Source organism: Aethina tumida, chromosome 6 (genome assembly GCF_024364675.1).
Source record: "Aethina tumida isolate Nest 87 chromosome 6, icAetTumi1.1, whole genome shotgun sequence".
NCBI lineage: Eukaryota > Metazoa > Arthropoda > Insecta > Coleoptera > Nitidulidae > Aethina > Aethina tumida.
In genome coordinates, this window is record NC_065440.1 from 10616964 (window position 1) to 10631386 (window position 14423).

Sequence of the window (14423 nt, forward strand, 5' to 3'; positions counted from 1 at the left end):
AATATAATAATAATTTTTAAGTTTATCACTGTTTTAGCAAAGTATTTATAATTTTAAATTTATTAATTTTAAATTTTAAAATATTAAATTGTGAAAATTTAAATTTTAAAATTTTAATTTAATTTTTACATTTTATATTTTATACTTTATCATATTTTATATTTTATATTTCATATTTCATATTTCATTTTTCACTTTTCATATATTTCATATGTTTCATATATTTCATATGTTTCATATATTTCATATATTTCATATTCCACATTTCATATATTATATATTTCAGATATTTCATATTTCATATTTCATTTTCCAACATTTCATATTTCATATATTTCATATGTTTCATATATTTCTTATATTTCATATATTTCATAAATTTCATATATTTCATATATTTCATATATTTCATATATTTCATATATTTCATATATTTCATATATTTCATATATTTCATATATTTCATATATTTCATATATTTCATATATTTCAAATATTTCATATATTTCATATATTTCATATATTTCATATATTTCATATATCTCTTATATTTCTTATATTTCATATATTTCATATTCCACATTTCATATATTATATATTTCAGATATTTCATATTTCATTTCCCAACATTTCATATTTCATATATTTCATATATTTCATAAATTTCATAAATTTCATATATTTCATTATTTCATATACTTCATATATTTCATAAATTTCATATATTTCATATACTTCATATGTTTCATATATTTCATATATTTCATATATTTCATAAATTTCATATATTTCATGTATTTCATATATTTCATATATTTCATATATTTCTTATATTTCATATATTTCATATATTTCATATATTTCATATATTTCATATATTTCATATATTTCATATATTTCATATATTTCATATATTTCATAAATTTCATATATTTCATATATTTTATAAATTTCATACATTTCATATATTTCATATGTTTCATATATTTCATATATTTCATATATTTTATATATTTCATATATTTCATGTTTCATATATTTCTTATATTTCATAAATTTCATATATTTCATATATTTCATATGTCTCATATATTTCATATATTTCTTATATTTCATATATTTCATAAAATTCATATATTTCATAAAATTCATATATTTCATATATTTCATATATTTCATATATTTCATATATTTCATATATTTCATATATTTCATATATTTCATATACTTCACATATTTTATATATTTCATATTTCATATGTCATATATTTCAATTTCATTTTTCACAGTTCATATTTTATATATTTCGTATATTTCATATATTTCATATATTTCATATACTTCACATATTTTATATATTTCATATTTCATATGTCATATATTTCAATTTCATTTTTCACAGTTCATATTTTATATATTTCGTATATTTCATATATTTCATATGTTTCATATATTTCATATATTTCATATTTAATATTTTATATCTCATTTCTCTTTCATATTTCACATATTTCATATATTTCATATATTTCATATTTTATATATTTCGTATATTTCATATATTTTATATTTCATTTGCATATTTCATATTTAATATTTAATATTGCATATCTCATATTTAATATTTCATATTTCATATTTCATATTTCATATTTCATATTTCATATTTCATATTTCATATTTCATATTTCATATTTCATATTTCATATTTCATATTTTATATTTTATATTTCATATTTCATTTTTCACATTTCATATATTTCATGTTTCATATATTTCATATATTTCATATTCCACATTTCATATATTATATATTTCAGATATTTCATATTTCATATTTCATTTTCCAACATTTCATATTTCATATATTTCATATGTTTCATATATTTCTTATATTTCATATATTTCATAAATTTCATATATTTCATATATTTCATATATTTCATATATTTCATATATTTCATATATTTCATATATTTCATATATTTCATATATTTCATATATTTCATATATCTCTTATATTTCTTATATTTCATATATTTCATATTCCACATTTCATATATTATATATTTCAGATATTTCATATTTCATTTCCCAACATTTCATATTTCATATATTTCATATATTTCATAAATTTCATAAATTTCATATATTTCATAAATTTCATATATTTCATATACTTCATATGTTTCATATATTTCATATATTTCATATATTTCATATATTTCATAAATTTCATATATTTCATGTATTTCATATATTTCATATATTTCATATATTTCTTATATTTCATATATTTCATATATTTCATATATTTCATATATTTCATATATTTCATAAATTTCATATATTTCATATATTTTATAAATTTCATACATTTCATATATTTCATATGTTTCATATATTTCATATATTTCATATATTTCATATATTTTATATATTTCATATTTCATATATTTCATGTTTCATATATTTCTTATATTTCATAAATTTCATATATTTCATATATTTCATATATTTCATATGTCTCATATATTTCATATATTTCTTATATTTCATATATTTCTTATATTTCATATATTTCATAAAATTCATATATTTCATATATTTCATATATTTCATATATTTCATATATTTTATATATTTCATATTTCATATATTTCATGTTTCATATATTTCTTATATTTCATAAATTTCATATATTTCATATATTTCATATATTTCATATATTTCATATATTTCATATATTTCATATATTTCATATATCTCTTATATTTCTTATATTTCATATATTTCATATTCCACATTTCATATATTATATATTTCAGATATTTCATATTTCATTTCCCAACATTTCATATTTCATATATTTCATATATTTCATAAATTTCATAAATTTCATATATTTCATTATTTCATATACTTCATATATTTCATAAATTTCATATACTTCATATGTTTCATATATTTCATATATTTCATATATTTCATATATTTCATAAATTTCATATATTTCATGTATTTCATATATTTCATATATTTCATATATTTCTTATATTTCATATATTTCATATATTTCATAAATTTCATATATTTCATATACTTCATATGTTTCATATATTTCATATATTTCATATATTTCATATATTTCATATATTTCATATACTTCACATATTTTATATATTTCATATTTCATATGTCATATATTTCAATTTCATTTTTCACAGTTCATATTTTATATATTTCGTATATTTCATATATTTCATATATTTCATATACTTCACATATTTTATATATTTCATATTTCATATGTCATACATTTCAATTTCATTTTTCACAGTTCATATTTTATATATTTCGTATATTTCATATATTTCATATGTTTCATATATTTCATATATTTCATATTTAATATTTTATATCTCATTTCTCTTTCATATTTCACATATTTCATATATTTCATATATTTCATATATTTCATATATTTCATATATTTCATATATTTCATATTTTATATATTTCGTATATTTCATATATTTTATATTTCATTTGCATATTTCATATTTAATATTTAATATTGCATATCTCATATTTAATATTTCATATTTTATATTTCATATTTCATATTTCATATTTCATATTTCATATTTCATATTTCATATTTCATATTTCATATTTCATATTTCATATTTCATATTTCATATTTCATATTTCATATTTCATATTTCATATTTCATATTTCATATTTCATATTTCATATTTCATATTTCATATTTCATATTTCATATTTCATATTTCATATTTCATATTTCATATTTCATATTTCATATTTCATATTTCATATTTCATATTTCATATTTCATATTTCATATTTCATATTTCATATATTATATTTTTATATTTTAGGTGATAACTTTTGAAAGATTCTACTTATTTTTATAGTGGAGACTTAACAGTAAAAATGTTTTCACAAACTAACATTATTTTATTTTCATGTTTTGAAACATTCTACATATTTTTAAATGATAAGACTTAAAAATGTTAAACAATGAGTGTAACAATGATAATTTAACACACAAAATCAACCAAACTTTCTACAGTCTTATCTATTTTCTTTAATTTCTTATTATAAACTAAACGTTTAATAAGTCTAACGTTATTTTAATGTTATCTTTTGGAAAAGGAAATTTTCAAGAAAGCCTTAATCATAAGAAGAAATTAAATTTTTAGTCTACTATTGTTTTATCAATGTATTCTTAAGATGTACCAGTTATTCGAAAGAACACCAATGAATTAGATACGTAAGTAGAAAATTAAAATTACTTTTAACAATTAACAATCTAAAATACAAGAAAATTAGAATCCCATTTAAACTAAATTGTTCAAGCATAACGTCATATTACCGTTAAATTTTAAAGACTAAATACTCAAATATGTCAGGAACCCATTAACAAAAAAACTCCACCGAAATCGTGCGCAAATTTCCCAATTAAAAAAATATTAATAGACAATAGAACGACCGACCACCCCACCGAAATTACTTCAGGGCCCTAAATCACAATATTCCGCCGGTGCAAGCGGTTTTCGGGTTTTGAATCGATTGCACGGCCTCCATTATCTTCACGGCTAATTGGAAAATAATTGTCCATTGTGTCGGGTGAATTACGGGGGCACCGTTCGCTATCAATTTCACGGGGCCCTCGGCCTAATTAAATGTTACCCGGCCCGATTACTTTTAATTGAGACTAAAAAAAAAAACACACTCTCCAGACATAAAACTAGAACCGACGTTGTTTGTGTTAATTAATCGATTTTTTCGTGCAACGACACAATTATTAAATTGGAGGAAGTCCCGGGGCGTCGTGCCACCTCCCCCAATTAGTTTTATTGCCGATCCCAATTCGCAGACTCGTCGTTCGACGGAATTGCCGCGGCATCAAGACGTTCAATCCGCCGTGAAATTGTTTCAAAAATTGTTTAAACATCGGTGAGTCACCAACGATAAGTCCGGGATTGTTTTTATTGTGTCCCGACGATTTGTTGACTCGTCCGTGTTTGTGCACGGGTTTCACATGCCGCGGCAAATATTTGAATTGTTATTTTTCCCAGAAAACAAACACACAAACGGCGAGATAAAAACATGAAACTCGGCCAAAGGAGGGCCGACAACCAAAGGTTAAATGCATAATTTAATTGCAAATTGATTAAACGTAAATACGGGCACGAATTAACCCTCGGCGTCGCACTAATTCGATTAATCCCCCAGTGCCCGTTTCATCGTTTAGCCAACCCGACGGATTTATAAATTATTAAACGCGATTAATTCGGGTTAGTTCGCGTAAGGGAAAAATAGAGTGCGGCACCGCACACGGGCCGAAATAGACAACCCAGATTACAGTTTTGAATGCAGCCCCGAATCGATACTGCGATAACGTTCGACAAAAGGGTTTGCACACAAACCCCCATTGTCTTTTCGGTGAAATGTAACGGATGTGTTGCTGGGTGGTTTTGTTGAACGGCGGAGATTGTTTTGTGGGGAACTTGAACAACGGGCAAAATTGAAAGTTTCTTAACTGGCTTGAATGCATAATGCAATCTATTGATGGTTCGAAATAGAATCGGCGATGATGAAAGGTGCGTTTTCCTATTTTCTAGTCGGTCCGTAAAGTTATTTTTGGTACCTTCCATGTGGGTTATTCAGTTTTTAATAAAAATTAATGGAAACTCTCCACATCTCTGTAGATACTATAGTTTTTTATAAAAAATAATGGAAACTATAATATAAATAATTAAAGTTAACACCAATTTTTGGTTAAGATTACTGAAAATTTCAGTTTTAGATTATCTAGAAGAAATCATAATACTTGACACTAAGTTTTAGTTAAGAAGAAAGATTATTTTTCTCTATCTCTGTAGATATCACTGTTTTGTATAAAAATTAATGAAAACTTCAGTATCAAACATCACTTCTATTTTATTTAATATCTCTGCAGATTCTACAGTGCTCATTATAATTTATTAGTAAAATTTGTTTTCACAACTCCACCAGTTTTCTTTCTTTTAAAAATTTATCAAAACTGGGACTAAGGTTTATTTAGAAAGAAAGACTATTTTATGTACTTTCCTCTAGATTCTCCAGTGTTCTATGATAAAGAATAATATTTTCTATGACAAACGTAATTATAATGAAGAATTTATTAGAAAAGTGTGTTTTCACTCTACACTTATAATTTTCTATCAAAAATTTGTCAAAACTGACACTATCGTTTAATTAGGAAGACAAACTATTCTTTTTTTCTTTCTATATAGATTCAGCAGTGATCAATTAAAATGTAAGAGATTTTCAGTGACAAGAGAACAAGTAATGTGAAATTTATTAGTAAAATTTGTTTCCACTAAACTCTTTCAGTTTTCTCACTAAAATTTATCAAAATTGGGACTAACGTTTATTTAGAAAGTACTTTTTCTCTAGATTCTACATTGTTCCATAAAAAAGGATAAAATTTTCAGTGACTAAAGTAAAAATAATGAGGAATTTATTAGAAAATTTTGTTTTCACTCTACACTTCTAATTTTCTATCAAAAATTTGTCAAAACTGACACTATCGTTTAATTAGGAAGACAAACTATTCTTTTTTTCTTTCTACATAGATTCTGTAGTGATCAATTAAAATGTAAGAGATTTTCAATGACAAGAGAACAAGTAATGTGAAATTTATTAGCAAAATTTGTTTCTACTAAATTCTTTCAGTTTTCTCACTAAAATTTATCAAAATTGGGACTAACGTTTATTTAGAAAGTACTTTTTCTCTAGATTCTACAACGTTCCATAGAAAAGAATAAAATTTTCAGTGACTAAAGTAAAAGTAATGAGGAATTTATTAGAAAATTTTGTTTTCACTCTACACTTCTAATTTTCTATCAGAAAATTTGTCAAAACTGACACTATCGTTTACTTAGGAAGACAAACTATTCATTTTTCTTCCTATATAGATTATGCAGTGATCAATTAAAATGTAAGAGATTTTCAGTGACAAGAGAACAAGTAATGTGAAATTTATTAGTAAAATTTGTTTCCACTAAACTCTTTCAGTTTTATTACTAAAATTTATCAAAATTGAGACTAACGTTTAATTAGAAAGAAAGACTATTTTCTGTACTTTCTCTCTAGATTCTACATTGTTCCATAAAAAAGAATAAAATTTTCAGTGACTAAAGTAAAAATAATGAGGAATTTATTAGTAAATTTTGTTTTCACTCTACACTTATAATTTTCTATCAAAAATTTGTCAAAACTGACACTATCGTTTAATTAGGAAGACAAACTATTCTTTTTTTCTTTCTATATAGATTCAGCAGTGATCAATTAAAATGTAAGAGATTTTCAGTGACAAGAGAACAAGTAATGTGAAATTTATTAGTAAAATTTGTTTCCACTAAACTCTTTCAGTTTTCTCACTAAAATTTATCAAAATTGGGACTAACGTTTATTTAGAAAGTACTTTTTCTCTAGATTCTACATTGTTCCATAAAAAAGGATAAAATTTTCAGTGACTAAAGTAAAAATAATGAGGAATTTATTAGAAAATTTTGTTTTCACTCTACACTTCTAATTTTCTATCAAAAATTTGTCAAAACTGACACTATCGTTTAATTAGGAAGATAAACTATTCTTTTTTTCTTTCTATATAGATTCTGCACTGATCAATTAAAATGTAAAAGATTTTCTGTGACAAGAGAACAAGTAATGTGAAATTTATTAGTAAAATTTGTTTTCACTAAACTCTTTCCGTTTTCTCATTAAAATTTATCAAAATTGATACTAACGTTTATTTAGAAAGTACTTTTTCTCTAGATTCTACATTGTTCCATAAAAAAGGATAAAATTTTCAGTGACTAAAATAAAAGTAATGAGGGATTTATTAGAAAATTATGTTTTCACTCTATACTTCTAATTTTCTATAAAAAATTTGTTGTTTGTTTACTTAGGAAGACAAACTATTCATTTTTCTTCCTATATAGATTATGCAGTGATCAATTAAAATGTAAGAGATTTTCAGTGACAAGAGAACAAGTAATGTGAAATTTATTAGTAATATTTGTTTCCACTAAACTCTTTCAGCTTTCTCACTAAAATTTATCAAAATTGGGACTAACGTTTATTTAGAAAGTCCTTTTTCTCTAGATTCTACAACGTTCCATAAAAAAGAATAAAATTTTCAGTGACTAAAGTAAAAGTAATGAGGAATTTATTAGAAAATTTTGTTTTCACTCTACACTTCTAATTTTCTATCAAAAATTTGTCAAAACGAACACTATCGTTTAATTAGGAAGACAAACTATTCTTTTTTTCTTTCTATATAGATTCTGCAGTGATCAATTAAAATGTAAAAGATTTTCAGTGACAAGAGAACAAGTAATGTGAAATTTATTAGTAAAATTTGTTTTCACTAAACTCTTTCAGTTTTCTCACTAAAATTTATCAAAATTGGTACTAACGTTTATTTAGAAAGTACTTTTTCTCTAGATTCTACATTGTTCCATAAAGAAGGATAAAATTTTCAGTGACTAAAGTAAAAGTAATGAGGGATTTATTAGAAAATTATGATTTCACTCTACACTTCTAATTTTCTATCAAAAATTTGTCAAAACTGACACTATCGTTTAATTAGGAAGACAAACTATTCTTTTTTTCTTTCTATATAGATTCTGTAGTGATCAATTAAAATGTAAGAGATTTTCAAAGACAAGAGAACAAGTAATGTGAAATTTATTAGCAAAATTTGTTTCCACTAAACTCTTTCAGTTTTCTCACTAAAATTTATCAAAATTAGGACTAACGTTTATTTAGAAAGAAAGACTATTTTATGTACTTTTTCTCTAGATTCTACAATGTTCCATAGAAAAGAACAAAATTTTCAGTGATAAAAGTAAAAGCAGTGAGAATTTTTTTTAAAAAATTTGTTTTCACTCTACACTTTTTATTTTCTACCAAAAATTTGTCAAAACTGACACTAACATTTATTTAGTAAGAAAAACTATTTTAATAAAATTTGTAGATTCTACACTGTTCAATATAAATGAACGAAATTTTCTGTGTTTAGAGAAAAAATAATAAGAAATCGATTAGTAAAATTTGAATTTATACAACTCTTCTAGTTATTTTGTAAAGATTCATCAAATTGGACCTAACATTTATTTAGGAAGAAAAACAATTTTTTATCAATTGTCAAAATTTCAACAATTTTCAATAAAAGTGAATAAAATCTTCAGTGGCAAGAGAAAAATTAATGAAAAATTAACTAGTACAATATGTATTCTTACAACTTTTCTAATTTTTTCTATTGTTTATTAAATAAAAAAAAAAATAGAAGAAGTCAATAAAGAAGTTTTTTCTGGTTAGTCCCCAATAAATTATTAAAATTGACCCCAACGTTTACTAAGGAAGAAAAATTATGGCCATGACTTGCAAACAAACAATAAACGAAATTGAAAGTCTTTTTAACAAGCCCGAGTACATAATACAATCATTATCTACGCGGCTGATGTTTCAAAATAGAATACCGCCGATGATTTCAGTGTTTGTTGTAACAGTAATCTTTTGGCACGTCCCAACTATGCGAGTTAATCGTTTTAAAACGCGTCCGGAGTGGAAGTGCACTGAGTCACAATTTCGCACACGAAGGTCGAATCAATCGTCCACGAAAATGTTCATTACTAACCTAGACAACCGCCTCTTAATAATCGCATAACGGGGCGATATTGGAGATGCCGAAAATTCCGGACGCGTTCGGGCGTCGTCTCCGCCGCAGACGCCGAGACACGCACACCGGACGCCGCATTCTATTTTTTCGTGTCGCTGCTAAAAAAGGTGCACCGGAGGATCGCGACCAATTAGCCGCGATGTCACTGACTTTTGACGGTATAAAAATAAATGGGCCCGGGACACCTACGGCCGCACGAGATGCACGGAAGTTATTTCGGAATTCCGAAGTTTGGGAACGGTGCCTGTTCGAGAGATCAAGGCGATGGTGGAAAAAAATATGTGTATATGAAAATGTCGCTCCCAAAATGGTTCTAACGAGCGGCACTCATTTACATAATCGCATATTTATTCTAATCGCGTCGCAGCCCGACGACTGATTATTTCTCTCGCCTGTGTGTGTGAGTAAATAGTTATTGCACACGTATAAATAGAATCTTTTGTTCGAGGCTGGAAATCAGGTGGATGGAGGTACTAAAGTGTGCCCCAGATAAGTAAACAGAGCCTTGATATCGATTAATGAAGGCTCGAGTGTCAATAGAGAGAACATCGACGAATTTACCGGTGAAAATTGCAATTATCTAACTTTTCTAGTTTGTCAGGAATGTATTATTGAAGTTGGCACTTACGTTTATTTAAGGAAAAAAAAACTATTCTAGCACTTTAACTGTAAAGTCTACACTTTTTAATTAGAAAATAATAAGATCTTCGGTATTAATAGAGAAACTACAGATTTTCAACATATTCAGTTTGTCTGAAATATAATGTCAAAGCTGTATAAACGTTTATTTAGGAAGATACGTTAAAGTTCGTACATCTTAAATTTTTTAAGAAAAATTGATGAAAACGCCAGTATCTTAATAAAATTTAACAAAAGCTTCAAACTAACGTTTATTGAGGAAATAGGTTAAAGTTTGTAGTTTTTACTGTATATATTACATTTTTTAAGGAAAATTGATGAAAACGCCAGTATCTTAATAAAATTTAACAAAAGCTTCAAACTAACGTTTATTGAGGAAATAGGTTAAAGTTTGTAGTTTTTACTGTATATATTACATTTTTTAAGGAAAATTGATGAAAACGCCAGTATCTTAATAAAATTTAACAAAAGCTTCAAACTAACGTTTATTGAGGAAATAGGTTAAAGTTTGTAGTTTTTACTGAACATATTACATTTTTTAATGATAATTAATGAAAACGACACTGTCTATAGTAGAAATATCAATAAATGAACTGGTGAAAAATGCAATTTTTCAACTATTCTGATATGTCCAGAATAAAAAATGAAAAATGACACTAACGTTTATTTAAGAAGGAAAGTAACTATTTTTTTATTTTTCTCTGTAAATTCTGCATATTTTAATAAAATTTTATAAAAACTTCTCCTTCAATAGAGAAACTATATTTTTCCAACATCTCTCACTTGTCTAAAGTAAGCTTCGAAAGTTCCACTAACATTTATTTAGGAATATAGGTTAAAGTTTGTAGTTTTTACTGTATATATTACATTCTTTAAGGAAAATTGATGAAAACGCCAGTGTCTTAATAAAATTTAACAAAAGCTTCAAACTAACGTTTATTGAGGAAATAGGTTAAAGTTTGTAGTTTTTACTGAACATATTACATTTTTTAATGATAATTAATGAAAACGACACTGTCTATAGTAGAAATAACAATAAATGAACTGGTGAAAAATACAATTTTTCATCTGTTCTGGTATGTCCAGAATAAAAAATGAAAAATGTCACTAACGTTTATTTAAGAAGGAAAACAACTATTTCTTTATTTTTCTCTGTAAATTCTACATATTTTAATAAAATTTTATAAAAACTTCTGCTTCAATGGAGAAACTATATTTTTCCAACTTCTCTCACTTGTCCAAAGTAAGCTTCGAAGGTTCCACTAACGTTTATTTAGAAATATAGGTTAAAGTTTGTAGTTTTTACTGTACATGTTACATTTTTTAATTATAATTAATGAAAACGATAGTCTGTAGTAGAAATATCAATAAATGAACTGATGAAAAATGCAATTTTTCAACTCTTCTGGTATGTCCAGAATAAAAAATGAAAAATGACACTAATAATATTTTTTTATATTTTTTATTTAAGAAGGAAAGCAACTATTTTTTTATTTTTCTCTGTAAATTCTACATATTTTAATAAAATTTTATAAAAGCTTCTGCTTCAATGGAGAAACTATATTTTTCCAACTTCTCTCACTTGTCTTAAGTAAGCATCGAAGGTTCCATTAACGTTTATTTAGGAATATAGGTTAAAGTTTGTAGTTTTTACTGTACATATTACATTTTTTAATTATAATTAATGAAAACGATAGTCTGTGGTAGAAATATCAATAAATGAACTGGTGAAAAATGCAATTTTTCAACTCTTCTGGTATGTCCAGAATAAAAAATGAAAAATGTCACTAACGTTTATTTAGGAAGAAAAGCATCTATTTTTTTATTTTTCTCTGAAAATTCTATATATTTTAATAAAATTTTTTAAAAACTTCTGCTTTAATGGAGAAACTATATTTTTCCAACTTCTCTCACTTGTTCAAAGTAAGCTTCGAAAGTTCCACTAACGTTTATTTAGGAATATAGGTTAAAGTTTGTAGTTTTTACTGTACATATTACATTTTTTAATGATAATTAATGAAAACGACACTGCCTATAGTAGAGATATCAATAAATGAACTGGTGAAAAATGCAATTTTTCAACTCTTCTGGTATGTCCAGAATAAAAAATGAAAAATGTCACTAACGTTTATTTAGGAAGAAAAATATCTATTTTTTTATTTTTCTCTGAAAATTCTATATATTTTAATAAAATTTTATAAAAACTTCTGCTTCAATAAAGAAACTATATTTTTTCAACTTCTCTCATTTGTCCAAAGTAAGCTTCGAAAGTTCCACTAACGTTTATTTAGGAATACCGGTTAAAAATTGTAGTTTTTACTGTACATATTACATTTTTTAATGATAATTAATGAAAACGACACTGTCTATAGTAGAACTATCAATAAATGAACTGGTGAAAAATGCAATTTTTCAACTGTTCTGGTATGTCCAGAATAAAAAATGAAAAATGACACTAACGTTTATTTAAGAAGGAAAGCAACTATTTTTTTATTTTTCTCTGTAAATTCTGCATATTTTAATAAAATTTTTTAAAAACTTCTCCTTCAATAGAGAAACTATATTTTTCCAACTTCTCTCACTTGTCCAAAGTAAGCTTCGAAGGATCCACTAACGTTTATTTAGAAATATAGGTTAAAGTTTGTAGTTTTTACTGTACATATTACATTTTTTAATGATAATTAATGAAAACGACACTGTCTGTAGTAGAAATATCAATAAATGAACTGGTGAAAAATGCAATTTTTCAACTGTTCTGGTATGTCCATAATAAAAAATGAAAAATGTCACTAACGTTTATTTAAGAAGGAAAGCAACTATTTTTTTATTTTTCTCTGTAAATTCTACATATTTTAATAAAATGTTATAAAAACTTCTGCTTCAATGGAGAAGCTATATTTTTTCAACTTCTCTCACTTGTCCAAAGTAAGCTTCGAAGGATCCACTAACGTTTATTTAGAAATATAGGTTAAAGTTTGTAGTTTTTACTGTACATATTACATTTTTTAAAGATAATTAATGAAAACGACAGTGTCTATAGTAAAAATATCAATAAATGACTGGTGAAAAATGCAATTTTTCATCTGTTCTGGTATGTCCAGAATAAAAAATGAAAAAGTCACTAACGTTTATTTAAGAAGGAAAGCAACAATTTTTTTATTTTTCTCTGTAAATTCTACATATTTTAATAAAATTTTATAAAAACTTCTCCTTCAATAGAGAAACTATATTTTTCCAACTTCTCTCACTTGTCCAAAGTAAGCTTCGAAAGTTCCACTAACGTTTATTTAGGAATATAGGTTAAAGTTTGTATTTTTTACTGTACATATTTCATTTTTTAATGATAATTAATGAAAACGACACTGCCTATAGTAGAGATATCAATAAATGAATGGGTGAAAAATGCAATTTTTCAACTGTTCTGGTATGTCCAGAATAAAAAATGAAAAATGACACTAACGTTTATTTAAGAAGGAAAGCAACTATTTTTTTATTTTTCTCTGTAAATTCTGCATATTTTAATAAAATTTTATAAAAACTTCTGTTTCAATGGAGAAACTACATTTTTCCAACTTCTCTCACTTGTCCAAAGTAAGCTTCGAAGGTTCCACTAACGTTTATTTAGGAATATAGGTTAAAGTTTGTAGTTTTTACTGTACATATTACATTTTTTAATGATAATTAATAAAAAAGACACTGCCTACAGTAGAGATATCAATAAATGAACTGGAGAAAAATGCAATTTTTCAACTGTTCTGGTATGTCCAGAATAAAAAATGAAAAATGTCACTAACGTTTATTTAAGAAGGAAAGCAACTATTTATTTATTTTTCTCTGTAAATTCTACATATTTTAATAAAAATTTTTAAAAACTTCTGCTTTAATGGAGAAACTATATTTTTCCAACTTCTCTCACTTGTCCAAAGTAAGCTTCGAAGGTTCCATTAACGTTTATTTAGGAATATAGGTTAAAGTTTGTAGTTTTTACTGCACATATTACATTTTTTAATGATAATTAAT

At 24.5% G+C, this 14423-nt stretch overlaps 1 protein-coding gene across 1 annotated transcript in view; it reads right to left on the reverse strand.

Annotated features, from left to right (window-relative positions):
• The window catches only part of LOC109605639 (calsyntenin-1), an 81468-nt gene that overhangs the window by 14859 nt on the left and 52186 nt on the right, over positions 1-14423 (reverse strand). The gene's annotated exons all lie outside the window — the stretch shown is intronic.